Raw genomic sequence first — 24,035 nt, 5'->3', positions numbered from 1 at the left:
TTATCTTCTAACCAATTCTGGTCCACCACACTCCTGCCTTTTTATTGCTACCTTGCATTAGATTAGTGCTATCCAGTTACAATCATCCTTCCTAGATATCCACTACTGCTAATACCAATGTCAGACATCAACAGCCTCTACCGTTAATATTTACATTTTGCAGCTATGTGACATGAGGTTTCTGTCCCTAAATCCTTGTAGAAACCTTATTCCTTCTCATCTTCTTGTCTCCAGCAAATAAATAAGTCAAATAAGAATACATAGAACTCCATGGGAACAAGCACCAATTCATATACAGTGAACATTAAATCCATCCAGAAGCAATAACTACTTCTCAAAAGGAAACATGATCTCTGCCTATAGAAATTTGTAAAAAAAAAAAAAAAAAAAACACAGCTTTTCAAAGCTCTCTATTTCTGAAGAGTGTGGGGGCTTTGCATGTGTGAAATTAAGAGATCCTTTGAAATGTTTGGTTTTTTTTTTCTTTTGCCAAACAATGGAACAGTCAGCCTTTAATTCCTGTGACTCTGAAAATTTGTTGCAGCTTTGAAATGGCAGATTTTCATCTTCTAATGAAAGAGATTTAAGAATACACTACCACCACAAACCTATAGCAGGATTTTATATTCTGACCAGATATAGATATTATTCCAGTTTGTTGTGATCTAAAATAATTTTTAGATTACACACCTAGGTCAAAAATGTGCCTTTAATGCAACAAAAGCTATAGTTATTTTTTAACCACCAAGGACTAAAACTTGGGTGATTTCAGTGGTCTATTTAGGGAGAATCTTTTGTATGCGCTGCTGTAGTTACCTATGATTCCTTTGTCTCACCTAGATTGACTGATGGTAGACTCAGGTATTAACAGATAATGTGCAATAGGTCCTGTTGGGGCAGAAAAGTTAATATCCCTAGGGGATGCTGTTCATTTGTATCAACTCTCCTTGCCAGTCAACATTAGACACTACTATTTTTTAATTGATAATAATTTAATAGAGTTAAAAATAGCCACTATAATCTAGTGAACAAATACTATATGTCAGCTATCAATATCAGCACTTTATTATATTCTATATGGTTTTGTTTTTTATTATAGAGGTATAATTGGTATGCAATATTATATTAGTTTCAGGTGGACAACATATTGATTGAACAATTCTACACATTGCTCAGTGATCCATTCTCTGTCCTTTGTCCAGCCGGAGAACAGTTTTTTTTTTAAATTTTATTTATTTATTTTTGAGATAGAGACAGAGAGAATCAGAGGAGGGGCAGAGAGGGAGACAGTGAGCACCAAGCAGGCTCTGTGCTGACAGTGCCGGAGCCCAATATGGGTCTCAAACCCACGGACTGTTAGATCATGACATGAGCCCAAACCAAGAGTCAGATGCTTAACTGATGGAGCCACCCAGGTGCACCCAGAGAACAGTTTTGTATATCATTTCCACTCCTTGGAATTCTTTATTCTTCCTTCCTTCCTCCCTTCCTTCCTCCCTCACTTACCCCTCTCTCTCTCCTCTTTTCTTTCTTTCTTTTTTTCTTTCTTTCTTTCTTCCCATCCATTCAGCAATATATTGATTAAGTTCTATGTAATAGGGTCTGTCTAGACCCAGGGGATGATGCAGAGTGCAGGCTGGACAAAAAATCCTTACCCTTTTGGGTAAGTTCACATTCTATCATGGGTCTGGAGAGCCAGAAAATAATCAGATAATCAGATAATTAAAATAAGCAGATAGTGTGTTAGAAGTTTTGGGTTTTATGTAGAAACATAAAATATGCAAAGGTGACAGGGAATATTGGGCAGTGAGGATGAGTGATAGGAATGTGAAATAGGTAGGTCACCTATGGCTTCAATGAGAAAGTGAGCAAATATCTGAAAGAGGTGGGGGAGCAGGCCATGAAGTTATATATATGGAAGTATCTTATAGGCAGCTAAAAGATCAAGTGCAAAAATCCTGAGACTGGTATGTGCTGAGAGTGTTTTAAAAACAGCAATGATGGCGGGGTTCAGTGAGCAGGAAGGACGGTAGATTAGGTTAGAGATAAAAGGAGAAAGCAAGGGCAGATATGTGACTCTTATGGGCCAAGTTGTGGGTTTACACCTGACTTTTATTTAGAGTGAAACAGGAGGCCATTGAATAGAGAAGTATCTTTATCTGCCTTGTTTGCAATTAGTTAATTAATTAATTAATTAATTAAAATTTATCATGAGGGCGCCTGGGTGGCTCAGTCGGTTAAGTGTCCGACTTCAGCTCAGGTCATGATCTCACACTCTGTGAGTTTGAGCGCCGGCTCTGTGCTGACGGCTCAGAGCCTGGAGCCTGCTTCAGACTCCGTGTCTCCCTCTCTCTCTGCCCCTCCCTGCTCATGCTCTTTTTCTGTCTCAAAAATAAATAAAAACATTAAAAAACATTTATCATCCATAGAGGACATCCCTGTGAATGATGTTTTTTAAAGGATGAATCTTTCTTTCCTTCTTTCTTTCCTTCTTTCTTTCTTTCTTTCTTTCTTTTCTTTCTTTCTTTCTTTCTAAATGTAACTGATTGTCAAGTTAGCTAACATACAGTGTATACAGTGTACTCTTGGCTTCGGGAATAGATTCCCATGATTGGTCACTTACATGCAACACCCAGTGCTCATCCCAACAAGTGCCCTCCTCAATGCCCATCACCCATCTTCCCCTCTCCCCCTCCCCCATCAACCCTCAGAATGTTCTCTGTATTTAAGACTCTTTTATGGTTTGCCTCACTCTCTGTTTGAAATTATTTTTCCCCTTCCCTTCTCCCATGGTCTTCTGTTAAGTTTCTCAAATTCCACTTATGAGTAAAAACACATATCTTTTTCTGACTGACATATTTCACTTAGCACAACACCCTCCAGTTCTATCCACGTTGTTGCAAATGGCAAAATTTCATTCTTTTGTATTGCCAAGTAGTATTCTATTGTATATATAAACCACCTCTTTATCCATTCATCAGTTGATGGACATTTGGGCTCGTTCCATAATTTGGCTATTGTTGATAGCACTGCTATAACATTGGAGTACCTGTGCCCCTTCTAATCAGCACACCTGTATCCTTTGGATAAATTCCTAGTAGTGCTATTACTGGGTCATAGGGTAATTCTATTTTTAATTTTTTGAGGAACCTCCACAGTGTTTTCCAGAGTGGCTGCACCAGTTTGCATTCCCACCAACAGTGCAAGAGGGTTCCCGTTTCTCCACATCCTCACCAGCATCTGTTGTTTCCTGAGTTGTTAATTATGGCCACTCTGACAGGTGTGAGGTGGTATCTCAATGTGGCTCTGATTTGTATTTCACTGATGATGCGCAATGTTGAACATCTTCTTTTTGTATTTAAAATTTTTTTACTGTTTATTTATTTTTGAGAGAGAGAGAGAGAGAGAGAGAGAGAGACAGAAGGAGAGAAAGAGAGACAGACTGTGAGTGAGGGAGGGGCAGAGAGAGAAAGAGGCACAGAATCTGAGATCATGACCTGAGCTGAAGTTGGACGCTTACCCGACTGAGCCACTCAGGTGCCCCTGTTGAGCATCTTTTCATGTGTCAGTTGGCCACCTGGATGTCTTCTTTGGAAAAGTGTCTATCCATGTCTTCTGCCCATTTATTCACTGGATTATTTGTTTTTTGGGGTGTTGATTGACGTTTTGAGAATAGGCTGTACTGAGGCTAAAAGCAGGGAAGCCCTACAATACCTTTAAAATGCTTTGAATTAATGGGCAGTGAGAAATTTTACACTGAGATTCAGAATATATACATGCATATAGGTGCACATATGAAGATAGACATATGCATATGCATCCATATAAATAAAATGGAAACACATTTTTTCTAAAACAATATTTACCTTCTCTATGCATTATGCAGTTCAATACTTTCTTTTCTATTATTTTTTATGACATTGTTTTACTGCTGTTTACAAGGCACTAAATTAATTTTATGACTCACTAGTAGGTCATAACCCAAAAACATACAGGAGGATATGAAATAATTCAGGTGAGTAATGGTGATGGCTTGAATCAGGGAAGCAGCTTTGGAGGTGGCACGATGTGGTTGGATTCTGGATGTATTTTAAAAGTGAGATATGAGAGGGAAAGTGAGGATAGATGAATAGTATTAAATCTTGTGGCCTCAAATATTGGTGTTGCTATTCACAGTGATGGAGAAGGCACTTGGAATAGCAGATCTGGTGGAAGTAGGTAGGAAAGATTAAGAATCATATTTTGGAGGTACTGATTTTGGAATGTGTATTTTGATTCAGAAGAGACCACGAATAGGCCACTGGCTCTGCTAGACAGGACTTCAAAAGGGGGATCTTTCAGTTAGTTAGCTTTTATTTACAGATCTCAAATGAATCATTTCTTCCTCAAAGAAGCTCTCCTTACCTTTCCCAAAGAAGCCAAATGCTGCTATTATATGCACTGAAACAGCATGTTTCTCGCTTTGACACAACTACAAGTTTCTATCTGTGTGACTGTTTAATGAACACTTTCCTACCTCCTCCCCCAAGGACTGCACATTCCATGAAGACAAAAATGTTATTTATCACTGTAATCTTAGGACCTAGCAAAGTGTCTAGCATATATTAGATTATGCCTATATATATATATATATATATATTCCCCTGTTAAACACATACACCTAAGCACACATAAAGTGAAGTAAACAGGCAGGGGTCAGATATTGAAAAATTAGTGTCAGTCTCAATATGGCAAGTCATTCGTGTCTTTTTGTGGTGTTTTAGGTCATTGCAAAGCAAAATCCATAATATTTAGGGTGGAGTGTTTTATGAGGCATGGGTAACATTGGAACAATGTGAGTGAGGAGAGGGAGTAGCAGGAAGTAGTCTCAAAGAAATAGGGCTACAATCCAGATGTGACGAGAAGCCATTGGAAGAATTAAGAATGAATGATGTGACCTGCTAAACATTTTTAGAAGATCATGCTGAATATTGTCTGCAACTTGCCTGTAGTGGAGCAAGATTAGAAGCACAGAGAACAACTCTGATAGACTCTGGTGTGATAGAAGTCATGAGAATCCCTGGTATAAGATATATTTTGAAGTGAAATCTCATAGGATTTATTGATAGATTCATTTTGCATGTGAGAGAAATAGGATTGATGTGAGGTGCCATAGAAAAATAAATGACACCTGGGGTTTAGGCCTAGGTAATTAGATAAATGGTGGAGCCATTAATTGAGAAGGGTGAAGAACATATTCATAGGTAAGGGGATGAAGTCCAGAACTTGACATGGCTTTTAAATATCTACATGGCCAAATGGGATAGGTAATTCAATCACAAGTCTAGATTTCAGGGGAAATGTTGTAGCTGAGATATCATGTACTTGAAACCATGAGGCTGGATACGTTGCCTATGGATTTGCAGAAGATACTTTTCTAGTGTTTGAAAGACTTAACTTTTTGTCACACATCAAATTTGTTCAGTTTTAGATTGTGTGTAGACAAGTTGAATACAAATCCAAATACATGCATGCAGTGTACAGAAATATATGTTGATTGTATAAATTCTTATACTTAATTTTGTCATGTACAGAATTTCTTTGTATTTAATATCTGAGAGTGCATTTTAAAACCATTCATGGAGCACTTATGAAATATTTATGTGTATGCCTTATATGTCCTATGTATTATAAGTCCTATGGAGACAACAACTAAATGACAATTTTTGTATTTGTAGCATATCACAGCTAACAACTGTGCTCACATATGTTATTTTATTAATCCTCACATATCTGGCAGGTAATGTTTCCACTTTACCAATTGTTCTGGTAACATGTTCCTATATAACAAGCCACATCAGAATGTAGTGGCTTAAAACAATGACAACATTTATTTTGCTCAGGAATCTGCAAATTTGGGTCGAGTTTGACATGAACAGCTGATCTCTTCCATATGATATCATAGGGAATGACTCAAAGGTTGAGGTCTAGAGTCATCTAAATATTCCCTCCCTCTTCACTAATATAATAGGTCTGGTGGTTGACACTGGCTGTTAGTTGGGACTTTTTCTGGATTCATAGTCTGAGCATTTAGACATGGCCTTTCTCACAGCTCGGGGCCTAGGTTCCAAGGGTGAGTATTCCAAAATGGACAACTAGGCAAAAGTTTTATCACCTTTTATGACCTACCCTTGGAAGTCACCCTGCATACTTTAGCCACATTAAATTCATCAAGGCAGTTACCAAGGCCTTGCCAATTCTAAGGGAATGGAAAAGAGACTAGACTTCTTGAGTGGATAGTGTCAGGGTTCTGGTAAAGCATTTGGAACTGAAAATGAGGATCAGTGTGGTTAACAGAAATATTTTGGCAAGAACTTGGGCATATTTTGTAAAATGAATCAATTTGTAAAAGAAACTTATAATTTTTTTTTTTGCCTCTCTCTTAGATAAAAATGTTCAGTGAACAATTCCTTTGTGACTTGGCCCATGTCATTTTTTTTTTTATTTTAGAGACAGAAAGGGGGGGGAGGGGCAGAGGGAGAGGGAGAGAGAGAAAATCTTAAGCAGTCTCCATGCTCAGTTCAGAGCCTGATGTGGGGCTCTATCCCATAACCCTGGGCTCATGATCTGAGCCAAAATCAAAACTCGGACACTCACCCAACTGAACCACCCAGGCACGCTGGCCCAATGTCAAATTTATTTTTTATATGTATAGTCCATTTTGAAGAGACCACTACTGTTTACAACTTTAATTTTTGGAATTTTAATTTGGATAGAAATTTTTACTCAGAAACGAATATGCTTCTTTTTGTTACCTGTTAGGCTGGCCTTTTACCTGACATTATGGAATTCTGAAAACAGCTCTCCTATAACTCTACCTCAAAAAAAGTGTTTACTCCTCCTTCTCAATTATCTAATCAGGCATGGCAACACATTTGATAATTTTGGGTAAAAATGGGGTCTCCAAACAATTATAGTTTTAGAACTGTTTGTGACATTAGTTACTAAGTAATCAATTCCAGCCTTTTAATAAATAAATGACATCCAGAAGTTTCTCTAGGTTACAGAGATAATCAATGGCAGAGCTATAACAGGAAGCAGATAGTAAGACGAGAATTTGAAAGCAAATGATTAATTTCGGACTGATACCACTCGCAGGGAAATGGGAAAGTGATAGAGACAAAGAAAAGAAACTAATTCAGCGTCTCAATCTTGCTGGGGACCTTTGGGAGATAATAAAGAATATGTGCCTCAGAGTTATCCCACCTTGGGGCACAAAGTTGTAATATTTATCCACCAACTCCTATTTCTCATTGATTATAGGCTGCTTCCAGAGCATTATTTCCATGCTGTTGTATGGCCTGCTCTAAATAAGAGCGTGCCATATTCCAAAGACTAGAGAATGCCCTCAGGTAGGAAGTTTCCAGGGCTTAAGGTAGGAGGATGTGGGGAATGGTATATGCCAAAGGGATGTATGAGGCGTCAATGTCTTCTTCTACATTTGTAATTATTTTACAAGGTTTCTTTTCTCTGTCATATATGTATTTACCTAATTTTCCAAATAAAATGAACTTTATCAACACCATTCTATAAATGTCAGTCATGAACTATACAAGGGTGACTATGTATAGAAATGGTCTTTGACCAGGATCACACAGAGCTACAGTCAAATTGGAACTGAGGTGTTAGGTGCTTGTAGAGATAAGAGTGTAGGCATTTTATTCTTTGACCCGTTATTCAAAGAACTGAGACGGATTAAATAGGTGATGGGTGTTGGTGGAAATGCAAACTGGTGCAGCAACTCTTGAAAACAGTGTGAAGATTCCTCAAAAAATTAAAAAAAGAGCTACCCTACAACCCAGCAATAGCACTACTAGGAATTTATCCAAAGGATACAGGAGTGCTGATCCATAGGGGCACATGTACCCTAATGTTTATAGTAGTGCTTTCAACAATAGCCAAATTCTGGAAAGAGCCCAAATGCCCATCAACTGATGAATGGATAAAGAAGATGTGGTTCATATCCACAATGGAATACTACTTGGCAATGAGAAAGAATGAAATCATGCCATTTGCAGCATTGTGGATGGAACTGGAAGGTGTTATGCTAAGTGAAATAAGTCAGTCAGAGAAACATAGATATATACTTTCATTCATATGTGGATCTTGAGAAACTTAACAGAAGCCCATGGGGGAAGGAAAGGGGAAAAAATAGTTACAGAGAGGGAGCGAGGCAAACCATAAAAGACTCTTAAATACAGAGAACAATCTGAGGGTTGACTAAGGGGTGGGGGAGAGGGGAAAACGGGTGATGGGCATTGAGGAGGGCACTTGCTGGGATGAGCACTGGGTGTTGTATGTAAGCGATGAACCACGGGAATCTACCCCAAAAACCAAGAGCACACTATATACACTGTATGTTAGCCAATTTAACAATAAATTGTACTTAAAAATGTGTGATGGGAATTGAGAGCACTTGTGATGAGCACTGGGTGATGTATGGAAGTGTTGAATCACTATATTGTCCACCTAAAACTAATATTACACTGAATGTTAACTATACAGGAATTTAAATAAAAACTTAATAAGAAAGAAAGAAAGAAAGAAAGAAACCATTTGGAGAAACCCACTCATTTGATGCTTTCAGAGTATTTATGATGGCGAAGCTTATGGGAAACCTCAGTACTAGTCCCTTATGATATATATAAGGGTTTATATGAACAAAAAAAATGGTATCTGCTTTTGGTATAGGGACAGTTTTGTTAATGTTTATTTATTTATGACACAGAGAGAGAGAGAGAGAAAGCAGGAGAGGGCCAGGGAGAGACAGAAACACAGAATCCAAAGCAGGCTCCAGGCTCTGTGTTGGCACAAGCCATGAGATCATGACCTGAACTGAAGTCAGACGCTCGACCGACTGAGCCACCCTGGCATCTCTGGTATAGAGACTTTGAAAAGTTCATGAGAGTCTCTACCTCTGTGACTCACTATGACGGTAACAACTGGATTGAGGAAAATTAACCTCAGTGAAAGATTCAACGTATAAAATTGATCTTGAGCATATTGGAACATTTCAGATATTATGCAGAAAAGTCTACTATCTAGGTTTTATATCTACTTATCAAAAGATCCTCAATATCAACGTAACATTCCCTCTTCTCCTAAAATACTCCCAGTGTGAGGATATATCAGAAGAAAACACTTAAATTTAGATCATTCTAGTAGTCAAAAATTTCAAAGGGATCCCTAAAAAAAAAAGTTTAGAAAGAATGGGAAAGTGTGGTGATTCAAATCACCCTTGATTGTGTAGAAAATGTTTTTTAGAAAATTTTGCAAAATCCATGACAGGAATCTAAAAATATCAACTAATCTTCTAGTCTTCTAGGGGAAAAATGCTTTTTCTGCATCCCTAAAATACATTTATTTCAAACTGTGTTTTCTAAAATATCTGTGTTAAGAGAAAGCCAACTAATAGCCCTGTTGATTCATGAAAGTTCTCTCCTATCATCAATGGATACCTCTATATAGAAGGGATGACAATGCATAAAACATACATCTGAAATATGTTCCAACATTATCTGCTAAAGGAAACTACATGTGGAATGGTTATTTTTAATATAATAGAGATGTGCCACATTTGAGAGCTGCTAGGATGCCATGATGTTTTCATAATTAAAGTGGTGGAGTTTCAGTTAATCATACCATGTTATTCATATTCTAGTTGGGCAGTTGAGAAAATAAATGGCTTTAGCTGGTAATCTGAAACTCTGTAACGTGATATTATTTGAATGTCTTTTTATTTCTCTTGTTGCAAATACTTCCTGATGTAGAATAATTTAAAGTTTAACAGGGGTCCATGAAATTCCTTTAGGTGGAACTCCCCAAGTGAACAATATGTGAAATGTCTATGCATCTATCATTTAAGCAGTCACATAGAAGTAACTGGCTGATCTAGAGAGAGGGATTCTAGCCTCTCTAACTTCATAGTTTTTGAATAATAAAATGCTAAGAAGTCTACCTTGTATATTTGTCGAAATAAATACAACAGTATGGATTTGGGATAGAGTACATTGTAATAGTTTCCTTTTCACTGCTTGATCATCTACACCAGAGAGTTTCCAGGCAAACTTCAAACTAACTTTTGAAGATGTCTGCAATAGAACAAAATAATGAGCAATATTTCTAGCTACCTACTCTCTCAGTCTTTCAAAGCTTATGCATTTCAGAAGTTCACAAAATCTTGCTCCATTTTAAAAATGTCATAGTTTCCCTTTTGTGTGTTGATATATATGTTTTTCTTTATGATTATAGAAACATTGTATATAGTCATACAGAGTTAATTTTTTAACGAGGTATTATAAATACTAAAATACAATTTGCTTGTTTCACATAATAATATTTGACAGATGAATTTAAACATATTTTTATGTAATTTTAACCCATGCTTACGTTTCAGACTGGAATTTCACACAGACACATACATGAGGAAAAATATATGAATCATAAATGCACTGCAAAATTAGTTTTTACAAAATGAACAAGTATATGTGTCACTCGGAACAAGATATAGGTGTTACAAGAAACCCAGAAGCTTCCGTGTTGTCTGGTTCCAATCATCGCGTTATCCTTCCAAAGATAACCAGTTTTCTCTTCTATCACCATAATTTGGTTTTTAACTGCTTTTAATCCCTATGTAAATAGAATCACAGAGGATGTATCTTTTGTGTTTGGTTTCCTTCACTCAAATTATGTTTGGGGACACCTGGGTGGCTCAGTCGGTTAAGCATCTGATTCTTAATTTTGGCTCAGGTCATGATCTCACAGTTTGTCAGCTCAAGCCCCGCATTGGGCTCTGTGCTGACAGTGTGGGGCCTACTTGGGATTCTCTCTCTCTCTCTCTCTCTCTCTCTCTGCCCATTCCCAACTTGTGTATACCTCTCCCTCTCCCTCTTTCCCTCAAAATATATAAATAAACATTAAAAAATTATGTTTGTAGAATTCATGGATGCCCTTGAAAATAGCAGTCCTCCATGCTTTTTCACTGCTGTATAGCATTCATTTTTATGAATATATTCATATATTTTTATATTTTTTTTCTGTTGGTGAAAATGAGGATTGTTTCTAATTTTGACTATTATGGAAAATGCTCCAATTATTGTCCTCACCTCTGATATAATTATGTTTTTGTTGTGGCTGGTGATGGTGGTAATGTACCAAAAGATGGAATTTATGTGTCAAGCACTAGGCCTACTTTTAGTTTTACAATATTCTGCCAATGGATTTTCAAAGAAGCAGTGTAGATTTTCACTCCCATCAACAGTGTATAAGAATGCATTTCATTCGTATTTAGTATTGTCAGTTTCGTTTTGATTTTGATTGCTGTCATTACAATGAATGTGCAGTTGTTTTGCTTTGTGGTTTAAATGTTCATATTTTGATACTTTTATAATATTTAACATCTTTTCATATTTTTATTGCCCATTTGGATATCCTCTTTGGTGAAACATGTATTCAAGGTTTCAGTCCTTTCGTTAAAATTGGGGTTTCTTTTTTATTGACTTGTATGAGTACTGTATATACTCGAGACTCTAGCTGTTTTTTCTTTCATACACATACATATCATTTCTTTTCCAGTCTTTTAGGAAAGCTCTCTGACAAATAGAATTTCTTTTTTCATGTTTATTTATTTTTGAGAGAGAGAGAAGGCACGGGCCCCCCCAAATGAGGGAGGGGTAGAGAGAGAGGGAGACACAGAATCTGAAGGAGGCTCCAGCCTCTGAGCTGTCAGCACAGAGCCCGACGTGGGGCTCAAACCCACCAAGAGCAAGATCATGACCTGAGCCAAAGTCAGATGCCTAGCTGACACAGCCACCCAGGCACCCTTACATATAGCATTTCTTGTTTTAATTAACACACTATGCCAATATTTTCCCTTTAAGCTAAGTACTTTTACATCCTATGTAAGAAATGTCTGTCCAAAAGTTATGACGCTATTCTCTTATTTTATCTTCTAACAGTTTTATTGTTTTTCCTTTAACAGTTTTCACATTTAACTCTAAAATCTAATCTGTAATTGTCCCCAAATTATTTATAGAAAGGAATTTTTATTCCCTACTGCATTGCAGTGCTATCTTTGTTATAAATCAGGTGACCATATATGTATAAGTCTGTGATCTCAGTTCTGTTCCATTGGGGTACCACTGCCACACTGTTTGAATTACAATAGCTCCATAATAATTTCTAATTTCAGTGCAAATTCTCCAACTTTGTTTTTACAAAGATTGTCTTGGATTTTTCCCTTTTGCATGTCCATATAAATTGTAGAATGTTATGTAGAACATAACCCAGATGGGATTGATTGGAATTTCATTGTGTCTCCAGAGCAATTTGGGGGGAGTTTGTATTTTTATAAAATTAATTCTACTTATCTATGAGCATGGTATATTTCTTCATTTATGTAGATTTTCTTTAATTCCTATCATTCATATTGTTTGTGTTTAGAGGTCTCACAGATATTTTACATATTTTTTATAGATATTTGATGTTTAATGATGATATTACTTTTAAAATACTTTCTAATTGTTTATAGAAATACAATCAATTTTTAAAAAAAATAAATATGACATTTGCTATAAAATACATTTTATAAATACATTTTAGCAGATTAAAGAAGTTTCCTTCTATTCTGAGTTTTCCAGGAGGTTTTATATTTCTTATTTTTTGTGAGGGAGTAAATTTTTCCAACACTTTTTCTGTATTTTTACCCTTCGTGTTTTAAATGTGATGAATCACAGTGATTGAATTTCAAGTGTTAATACGAACCTCTGCTTGCCCAAACAAAACCAACATTATTATGATATACTGTTCTTTTAACAAGGTACTGGATTTGGTTCATTTTGATAACAATTTTGGTTACAAATGATACCCCCTTTTTAAAAAAAACTATCTGTATAATATCCCATTGTTTGGTGTAATAAAATTGCTTTGATGAATTCCCAATTAAAAGACACCGAGTTGTTTTCAGTGAATATGTTCTTATAAACAAGCTTTCATAAAAAGCCTTATACATCTTTACATAGTGGTGATTTTATTGTTGTAAGATAGATTCCTAAGGAGGGATTGGTGGGCAACAGATTGTAAACATTTTAATAGCTATTCTTGGGTTATTTTCTTAAAATGTATCAATACTTCACCAGTAGGAAACATAAATGGCTTTTTTATCACCCTTTCCAACACTGAAGGTTATTCCACTTGTTTTTTCTTCTGATGACAGGGAATATTATCTCCTTTTGCCTTTTCCTGATTGTGATAAGGTTTATACATTTTCATAAGTTTTTGTGTTATTTGCATGTCCTCTTTTATGTATTTTCTGTTTGTGTATTCATTTTTTTTTTCTTATGGATTGTCTTTTAAAAATCAATCTGTAGGGGCATCTGGGTGGCTCAGTTGGTTGAGCATCTGACCTTGGTTTTGGCTCAGATCATGATCTCAGCTTTGATAAGTTGGAGCCACGCATCGAGTTCCACATTAATGGTGCGGAGCCTGCTTGGGATTCTCTCTCTCTTCCTCTCTCTGCTCACTCCGTCTGTCTCTATCAAAATAAATAAATAAACTTAAAAAAATAGGGATCAATCTGTAGACTTTTATGAAAGTAGAAATATTAAGCCTTTGTTATAGATGCTTTAATGTTTCTCTATTGTCTTTTCACTTTATTATGTCATTGGCTTTCTAGAAATTTTTACTTATATAGTTGAAAGTGATAGTTTTAACCTTAAAGTATCTGGAATTAGTGTTTGGTTTAAGAATGCCCCCACACTTGCTGCTGTCAGCCTGTCAGTGCAGAGTTTGCTTCAGATCCTCTGTCTACCCCCCCACCCCCGCCGCCGTCACACTCTTCCAAAAAATAAATGTTTTTTTAAAAAATTAAAAAAAAAGAATGTCCCACAATGTAAACTTTTCTAGATTCCCATTTATTAGGTTTTATTTTGTGTATATGAATCATATATTCCGTTTTTTAAATTTTATTTATTTATTTTGAGAGAGAGAGAGAGAGCGCATCCCAAGCAGGCTCTGTGCTGTCAGCGATGAGTCCGAGGCTGGGCTCCATCTCACGAACTGTGAGATGCTGACCTGAGCCAAAATCAAGAGTTGGATGCTTAACCAACTGAGCCACTCAGGTGCCCCTACATATTCCACTTTTTAATGACTGGATTGAAATGTCATATAGAGTGTATTACCTTTGGCTAGATGTACTTCTGGACTCTATTCTGTTCTGTCATTTTGTCTGTCTTGTACCAATATGTACTGTTCTGATTATAGAAGCATGATAATATAAAATATAGGATAACACAGTCTTTGTGATTTTTGTTAACAATTTCTGGACAACTCTCACACTCTTTTCTGATATAGGAGATATGCTATCTCTCTGAATATTTTGACTTGATGGACTTGATAGAAAACTGAAATTTCAAAGAATAGACACTCAAGAAGTCTAAGAGGTCGCCTGTAAACAGCAACAAAGACAGATCTTCAAAAGGCATGACTACTCAGACTGAAACTGAGAGGCACCTACTTGAGACTCCATCCGGGGTCTATTTTTAATCCAAAAGAACTGTGGAACTAAGCCTAACTACTACATTTTTTCAAAATAAATTATCCACTGCCATGCAAACGGCCAATCTGGCAAGGGAAAACAGGAGAACAAACTTCTGTTTTTAATCAAAGGTATTATAATGGGAATGGAAAAGGGTTACTGGTAAAATTGTCTTGATGAAGGCACTCAATTGGCTGTTTGTAAGTCCTTTTATCACATTGTCTTTCAAAGTTGATTGCCCATTGTAATCACCTGGGAGGTTTTTTGTTTTTAACACTCCTGATGCCCCAGGTGAGCGCCCAGAACAATTAATCATCATGGGGGTTGGGGGGGGTGGCTGGAGGGAAGTGGAAACCGGGCAGTACAGTTTTGTAAAGCTCCTCAGATGATTCCACTGTCTCCCAAAGGTAGAGAAGTGGTGTTTTGGAACAGGATGATAATCGACTCTGAATGAAAATGCAGAAGAAAACAAGAAAAGAAACTCCTTAGCTGTTGCTAGGCCCCTTGCCAAGTTCTTCTTGTGAAGTTCATTTCTCTTTGGTAAGCTGATGGACAGGATTTAGGGTGGCCTGGCTACTGTAGGAAGAAGTGCTGGATGAATTATATGTGTAGAGGGGTGGGATGGGGTGGGGGAGTAAGGAGACCAACCAAATGAAAGTCACTTCTGACATTTTTAGAAAATAAAGTCATATGAGCTGTTTATAGTCCAATCTAATTCTAGCCTCGGTGGTGGGAGGAAGGGATGGAGGAGGCGGTCAGAGTGAATGTACACACTCAAAGAAGGGTGGGAAGCTTTGGTGAAATCTCTTTAGAAATATGATTCTTCTCGGCTTCTAGTCCCCATTTTTGGCCAGTGCATTAAAATCAAGATGCAACGGTGGGGTACACACATGTAAGTGACCCAGATAGCAAAAGTAAGTGACCCTTCTCCTCAGTGTAGTCATCTTATAAGTGGCAATGCTAAATCATTCATGACCTCATGTGCTGCTTTTGGCAAACGGCTCCCTAATTGCTCCTGTTTTTGCATCGATTCTGCGCAGCGTGGAAAAGCGAGTCTCCAACTCGCTTGTGGATTTATTGACCACCGGGTCCCTCCTCAGCTTTCACCTTGCAGGCCTCGCCCACTCTATTTTAGAGTCAGGAGCTGGGAACAGCACCTGTTTCCTCCTCTCCAAGCATGGGCTGTGCGTTTTGACGGCACCCCTTCCAACCAACCCAGGTGTCGGTGTTTGTATTTTCCAGTTCGCCATCACTCCCCACCCCCTCCCCACGCATCCCTATTTCCGTGGCTGTGGGCCCGGGGAGGAGAGAAATCCGCGCTCAGACACCGCGGATCTCCAGCAAGCTACGTGCTTTCGAGAGCTTCAGGCGGACCGCGCGGACCCACTTGCCTCCCAAAGTTTGGGGCGTGGGGGAGCCGGGACACGTGGCGGGTGGCAATGGCTCAGCCGAGGGGTCCGGAGCAGACCCGGGAAGATGCCGCTGGGGAAGGATTCACCGACGTCATCAAGAGTCGCGCTGGTAGGATCTCGTTGTCTTTCTCTTTAGTGGGGGGTGTATATGGCGTATCCCGCTGCTCTCCGCCCAGGCTGTGCCCTGGAAGTTAGTATAGGCTTTCGGAAAGTTGTGGCGCCGAGCGGAGGAGCGGTAGGGGACTGTCACCGCGCCCCCGCCTGCGTGGGGAAGGCGGGGGACCCTGCGGGGCGCGCCCGCGGGAGGTGGGGGTGTTGCTGTCCGGGAAGGCAGAAATTCAAGTTTTCCTTTTGCGCCGAGTGGGTATTGGTGAGGGATTTTTGTTTCTTGTTTTTCAAAACAAGCCACCGGATATCAGTTTTATTGTAGAATGGTAACTTGTTTTAAAAATTAAACGTTAAAGAATGAACAGATCCACTTAAATATTGTCCCGGCTTTTTTGAAGGAAGGACGGAGGGGAGGTGTGAGGAGGGCATGCCTTGTCTGGGTGTGGCCAAGTGGAGAGTTAAGAAGCTTGAGAAGTTTCGCTTGGAGAAAATGTCAGGGTTGCGTGCCTGGAGTCTAACTGTAGAAGTTGAAAAGCAGTAAAGCAGCAGGAACGAAAAGTCTGAGGTTTTTGCACGGCTTCCATAGTGCGCCTCTCCCCTTCCCCCCCATGTGTAAATTTCATTTGTAATGAATCTTCTGGTGTTTGGTAGTCTGGCCTACATAAGCAAACGCTTGTAAACCAGGATAGGTCGGTAAAGCTGCAAATGGAAGCAGCTGTTAAGCTTTCCCAAAGGATGAAGTTTCAGCTGCTTGAATCTGCTGCTCTTAACCTTGCAAATGCACCAGATTGTGGGCAGCAAAATAACAGGATCATTGAAGATTTCTTTACATATATTTCTGGATGGTGAAGAAGACAGAGGATAGTCACTGTCCAAATATATTTCTGAAGTGAGGTTAAAGGAAATATTAGAGTAGAAAACAAAAATGACTAAAAACACAGGAGTTGGGTAAACAACAGACCAGCAAAGGATTTAGAAGATTGTACACCAGGATTTCTCTTCCTAAGTAGTATGAACTGGTCATGACGCCTGTATGTCAAAAAAGAATGGTGCCTGTTAGAGTGGCTGAGAGAAATAGTTGTTCTTACCAAATTTAAAACCATGCTTATTTTCTTGTCCTTATCCAATTAATAGCCTGACATGCTTTTCAGATTTCAAAGGGAAAAATGGTCAACTTTCTTACTGGAATACCGTAATCTATCCAGTCTCTAGGATAACAGAATTGGCTTTAAGTAGTTACCCTAAGATAATAGTTTGAAAAAAAAATGGCGTAGTTTCATACATTGTGTTAAAGTCGCTGTTTATGCATTTTATTACATAGCAACATGGCGCTGTATTTGAAATATGCAGAAGGGTATTTACTACAAATCTGTTAGAGTATTTTGGGGAAAAAATGTGTTACGGGTTAATTTTACAGGGTAACTCTGTTTACCATTGTGCTTCTGCCCTTGCCAGCCTGTCAGAGGAGAAAAAGATCTAAAATCTTTTCTTAAAACCAGGTTCGTGTGTTGTCGACTCCATCTTTAAACAAAACTCCATCTATCTTTATATAACTTCGTGTTCTGTATTAGCCACACAGTTGAGAGTCACTTTTTAAAAATGTGATTTATTTTTTACTTTTGTGAAATTGAGCTTTAATTAGAACTTGAGGAAATGGTGGGGGAGTGACTGCTAGGTGCAACAGGTTTATCTGACATCAACCTTTATCTTTTTGACAGGCTCTTCCCTTTAAGGGGTTAGAGGCCGTTAAGTAAAAAAAAAAATTCTCCTTGAATATTTTAATTTCTGTATCTTTATAAACGGAGGGTTTTTGTCTCATAAGGTGGTTTTTTTTTTTTGATGGGTTTTGATTTTGTTTGCTTAATTCTGAGGCATAAGGGGTGGTTGCTATTAATGAACGCTTTTTGTAGTCAGTTGCTCTGCTTTGGGAAGCATAATGTGGTGGGGCTGTGATGCCAAACAAAGCAAATGGAAAAACCTGTTACATGGGCTGTATCTGTTTCCACCACCCCGTCCCCCCCAGCCCTTCTCTCTCCTAAGTTGGTTTGTAGACATAGTTACGTGGTAAGAGAAATTTTAAAGTGTTATTAAAATGCCTTGAAGGATATAAAAATAAAGTCAACGTAAGAAATTTAATTACACTTTTAGCGGCACTATTAGGGTCGTTTCGTACCCTTGTAATCAGAATTTTCTTGGAAAAATTGAGGACACAAACATACTCTTTCAGATTGATTTTTATCCAGTCATCTTGGTTCATTTGCTGTGAAGTCACAACCAATGGAGAACTTTGATTCTATCATTTTTAACTTTGTCCTGTCACAACTGTATATTCTTCACCCATTTCCACAAGGGGCACTACTTTGATGTGATTATGGTTTACATATATGACCTCAGTAATCATGAGAGTATACCCATGAAGAGTCCTATATTTGGGGTGAAAACTGTATGTTGTTCCAGAATGAATAACCCAAACGAGAGATTACTCTTTCAGATGATTTTCATACATCTTAAAGGGGAAATCTCAGCATATAAAGCATTTCAATACAGTATGTTTATAACTGTCGATTCCTGTTTGGATACCGCGGATAGGGGCACTTGATCTCATATTGATTGAGTATGCTTTCTTTTAATTAGAAATAGCTCAATATAACATAAACAGCCCCATGCTGTTAATCTTTTTAAACCAGATGTAAATTGAACTAGCCGTGATTCCTTTCATGACTTCTTTGTGTTTTATATTCATTTGGCATCTCCTGGCATCTTTAGATGTCGTACTGGCACAGAATAATACATGAATAATTGAGTAAAGTGTACCTATGGATTTGTGTCATGAAAGATTTAACCTCTTGAACCCTGAGGTATAGGTGTTTTCTTTCAGAAGTAAATTAGTTACGCAGCTTTTGCTTTAATTTTTTAGCAGTTGCTTTATACTTTTTTTTTTTTTTTAAGATTATTCTTGGTCTGATCTTGGAGTGTGCTATAACCAGATCATTTTGGTGACCAAATTGGCTTTGATAGACTCCATATTTTGTTCCAAATTTCAGCTGTGGAAGATGATTCTATCAGAGCTTTGATCTGATTTTTGCCTATCTATAGTGGTTATAAGGAAATTATTGTACAGAATAATAGATTAAAGTTAGGCAAAATAACTATTTTAAAACACACTTGACTTAGTATTTTAATTGTCCTTCCTAAAAACAACAAGACGGCACCTGGATGGCTCAGTTGGTTGAGCTTCTGTTAATTTTGGCTCAGGTCATGATTCCAGGGTTGTGGGATGGAGCCTCCTTAAAAACAATAAAAATAACAAAAACAAAAACAAAAAAAACAACAATACAATGTAAGTGAACCTAATTTTTTTCTTTTTGAGCTAATGCTCTGAAATTATGCTCTTACCTTACTCTGCTGTAAACAATTAAATAGTCACAGGATAAACCCAGGAATCAAAATGGTCCACCATATTGGGGATTTTATAAGAGAAACTCAAGAAATTAGAAGACATTTTGAATAAACATTCTGTCAGAACTAGCAATTAATTCATTTGGAAATATTTTCTTGCTAGGGCATTTAATAACTAAAAAGTCACTATGGTAATAAAGACTGTACTTACTTAACCCAGGAAAATTAAATGCTTCTATCATCCTAAAGGATTGGGGTAGTTAATTGAATTTGGTTGTTGAAGACTTGTTTTGGTACTTAAGAAACCCAAAACGTGAGTGTTAGAATTTTGCTGTGCTTGAATATACAAGGTTTCTTCTCCAGAGAGACCTTGCTAAGGAAATGGGAGGGAATACTTTTTACAGATACCACCTCCTAAAATAGGTTCTACTAAATAAGTTTTATTCTGTTTTAGGTAATGGGTATGACAGCCTCCCTATTGCAAAAATAGACCCAAGGGCTAAGAGACCAGAGAAACTTCGATTCTCCTTCTGGATTACAGATAGAGCCGTGGAAATTTGTGGGAACTAGAACGTGTTTGCATGCGACTTACTTAACATTACACCAATATTGTTTTCAAATCAATTACATTTTCTCTGATATAGTGAATTAGATTCTCTTTTTCCCCTAAGGAGGAAAATGGGAAAATTTAATAGTGAATTAGTGAGTACATTTGGCTTGAGACTGAAGACAACTTCTAAGTTTCTACTTAGTTTTGCATAAAGTTGATGGCTGCTTCCAGTGTAATTTAGCCAATTTATCTTGACATTCACTGGTTCTGAGCTCTACCTTTCTGTGTAGAAAGTCTGTTCTCCATTACAATGAAATTGAAAATAACACTAATGAATTCTAATAGTTTAGTGAAAATGTGGTTAGTTATAGAAGTGTCCAGCGATGGATGTGCTGGTTTGCACTTGCTCATGAGAGCCAGTTGAGTGAATCTCCTCCTATCTTCAAGTTCAGTGACCTCATGTTGGTCTCTTGAAATTACCATGGTGGGATATTGATACTATGGTGGGGTTATTTATATCACAGAAAAGAGCCAATGCTACTATTGAGGGATTTTTTTTTTTCTTTTTGGAGAGGTAGTTATTAAATATTGAACATAATACTAGAAATACCAATGATGAGATATATAATTGGATAAAATTTATTATGTTGAATTTGTATATCCGTTAGATGTGCGTTCTAGGGAAGATTGCAGAATAACCAGCTACTACTACGATTTACATAGCAAGATACCTGCAGGGAGCCTGCTTGTGGTTTTCGTTTGGCATCTCTGATATCAGAGCTGATGCTCTGTGATTGTCTTGGCATTTTCTTTCTGATGACCAGTTGACAACTGTTGGTGAGGTACCACTTGAGGCCAGAAGAAAGAAAAAGAAAACTACCGGTGGTATCTCTTAAAGACTCCCTCCAACAGATTGCTGCTTATGTCTCACAGCAAATGCTGTGTTGCATGGCCATCTTTCAATGCAGATGATGCTAAGGTTGTGAATATCGGGCTTTTATAGCCTCTAATGAATTTGGGTAAGGGAATGGAAATGGTGTTGGGATATTCAGTTACAGGAACTGATGTACTTGGTTCACTTCTTAGCGTTTGGGGGCTTTTGTCCTGGTAACAAAAGTGTTACTTAGACCCTCAGGTCTTTGGTTTATGCAATGGTAAACTTAAGTTAGGGTTTGGTCGTGACATCTCAGTTCTCATGCCCTTAAAACAGGTGAAGCCCATCACAACCTATGGACTTAGAGATTGAAGAGCTGAGACTGTGTCCCTAGTTTAGGGACATTATGTCACCCTTTCGATTTTGTTCTCCACTGAAACTTGATCTGTCTTATCCCATGAAACTGACATGCTATTTTGAGAATGGACATAATTTTACTGACAACTACAGGCATGCCCAAGACTAGTATGTACATGGCAATGATACATACAGAACTATGTTTTAATCCATAAAAGCTGACTGGAATGACCATTTGAGAACACCTTGAGGACATGTTCTGTCATTATAGTAACTAAAACCTGACTCACTTGAGAAGCAGATTTGACTGCAAAATGCCCCCTTCGTCCCTGTCCCTTCACCATATTACCCAGTTATGACTGCCCCTTGTAACATCATTTCAAGTACTGAGGATGAGTTACAAATTCTGATTTTGTATTATTTAGGGTAGGAGAGTTCCATTATCATCACTTACCCTGAGGGATGGTCAAACCATCACAAAAATGAGTAGAAAATGGGAAAAAGACATTGTGGCTTCAATATATTTAAAATAGAGTGATTCTACACGAATGTACTTAATTTAAAGGACTTCTTACTCAAAGCAAATAGTAATAAGGATTAAATAGGTGGTATGAGTTTGCTAAAGATTAAAGGGGAACTGAATTTCTGGGCATCTGGGTAGCTCAGGTTAAGCCTCTGACTAACTTTTGGCTCAGGTCCTGATATGGTTTCATGAGTTCGAGTCCCACATCAGGCTCTGTGCTGCAGTGCAGAGCCTGCTTGGGATTCTTTCTCTCTCCCTGTCTCTCTGCCCCTCCCCTGCTCATGCTGTATTTCTCTCTCAAACTAAATAAATAAACTTTAAAAAAATAAAGTGGAGGGAACTGAATTTTAAAGAGCAAAAAGGTGGTAGTGTGATCTGGTGGGCAAGTCACTAGATAGCTACAGTTAGATGATCGTTTTTTTTTTTTTTAATTTTTGAGAGAAACCGGGTGAGTGGGGGAGGGGCAGAGAGCGAGGGAGCACAGAATATGAAGCAGGCTCCAGGTTCTGAGCTGTCAGCCTAGAGCCTGACCCAGGTCTTGAAATCAGGAGCTGTGAGATCATGACCTGAGCCAAAGTCCGATGCTCAACCGACTGAGCCACCCATGCACCCCTAGTTACATGTTCTTGTAAATTAAAGAATATTAGGCTCTTAAAAAAACACAAGTGGGAATTACAATTACACGTGCATAAATTTAGAGGCAGACATAGCTATGGTGCTCCTGGCTCTAATTCTCTGTAGTGAGCAATGTAACTATCTAGAAAAAATTTTGAAGTATAAATGTCTAGGTACTTCTTACAGAAACTTTGTTTTGTTGAGATGTGGACCTGCCTTTTCCAGGTGTGTGCCTTTTCCAGGAATTCTAAGGAGAATTCCTGTTTTCAGAAGTTGGGAAAAGCTTATGCTTGTATTTTTTGGTGTGCTTTTTTTTTTTTTTTCCGTTTAATGACACAAAACCCCTATGGTGATTTGACATATATACACAGAACTTTTTCTCCCACATTTACAACTCCACATACTAGTGAATCCAAAGAAACTGGTATAATCACTATATGGAGCATACTGTATTACTGTTTGAATATTTTATTCCAACCCATCTTTTATACCCTAAAGCATCTTTACTGTGTTGTTTGAGCTAAATCTGCAAGAAGACAGTTGTCTAAGGTCTATCCAACCTTCAGCCAGTCAGGTCTGTCATGTGATGACTCCTGAACATAGAACTTTGACCATGCTGAATTGCTGCTTGGGAGACTGGCTGGAGCCAGCAGCTTGGAGAAGGGGCACAACAATGCATGTGATGCCATCTTGCTGTTCCAAGCCCCTGTGTTTTTGTTTTTCAACTTGCCTTTTGTTTTTTGATCATCACAGGAACCTTGCCAGGTTGTTGGCTCTGTAGCAACTGTTGAAGACTGTTTTTTTTTTTTTCTATGATTATAGTATATGAAAGGTCATGGGTGGTTCTCAATGATTTACGCCTGCAAAGGTCATTCTATACCCCTCTTCAAGATACTCTGAAAATACCATTCAAATTCTGTTAAATCTGTGTTAACCTTAAAAATATAACTGTCAGTTTTTTTACTAGCAAAAATGGGTTTATTTGGCAATAGCATATTTTTTTTTAATGTTTATTTTTGAGACAGAGACAGAGCATGAATGGGGGAGGGTCAGAGAGAGAGGGAGACACAGAGTCTGAAGCAGGCTCCAGGCTCTGAGCCATGAGCCCAGAGCCTGATGCGGGGCTCGAACTCCCGGACCGTGAGATCATGACCTGAGCCGAAGTCGGATGCTTAACCGACTGAGCCACCCAGGCGCCCCGGCAATAGCATATTTTTAACTCGGGATGTGTATACTAAGGTACAATCATAGGCAAGTCCAGTAGACAAAGGAGAGAATGTTTTATGGACAAAAGGGGAGGAAGTTCAGAAGGATTGTTTTGAACAAAAGTCCACTGTAGAAAAGCAAGAGCTGTTGCAGGGTAGTTGGTGTCTTGTGATAGATGGCATGTACATCTTTGTCCTATTGGGGCCTGTCCTTGATGATTATTTCCTGCTGAGGATTCTAATAATGTTGGGCCCTATAATTGATCATTTTTCCTGTAATTGACCTTGAGTGGGACAGCTCCCTCTTAGGTCATCGTGGTCTATTTGAGTGAAGTTTGCCTTTATTTTCACAGTTGTGATAAAAATAAGAGCTAAGAGGACTCATGAATTAGAATAGAGATTAATCTGAAAATTATGAGT

At 38.0% G+C, this 24,035-nt stretch overlaps 1 pseudogene; it reads right to left on the bottom strand.

Annotated features, from left to right (window-relative positions):
- Positions 1 to 20,139: 20,139 nt before the first annotated feature.
- On the bottom strand, positions 20,140 to 23,099 carry LOC121025995 (NADH dehydrogenase [ubiquinone] 1 subunit C1, mitochondrial-like; annotated as a pseudogene).
- Positions 23,100 to 24,035: the final 936 nt, after the last annotated feature.

The sequence above is a fragment of the Herpailurus yagouaroundi genome, unplaced genomic scaffold (genome assembly GCF_014898765.1).
Source record: "Herpailurus yagouaroundi ecotype Mexico unplaced genomic scaffold, PumYag 67793, whole genome shotgun sequence".
Classification (NCBI taxonomy): Eukaryota; Metazoa; Chordata; class Mammalia; order Carnivora; family Felidae; genus Herpailurus; species Herpailurus yagouaroundi.
Note: the sequence above shows the minus strand (reverse complement) of the source record. Positions and strands in the feature narration are given on the sequence as shown.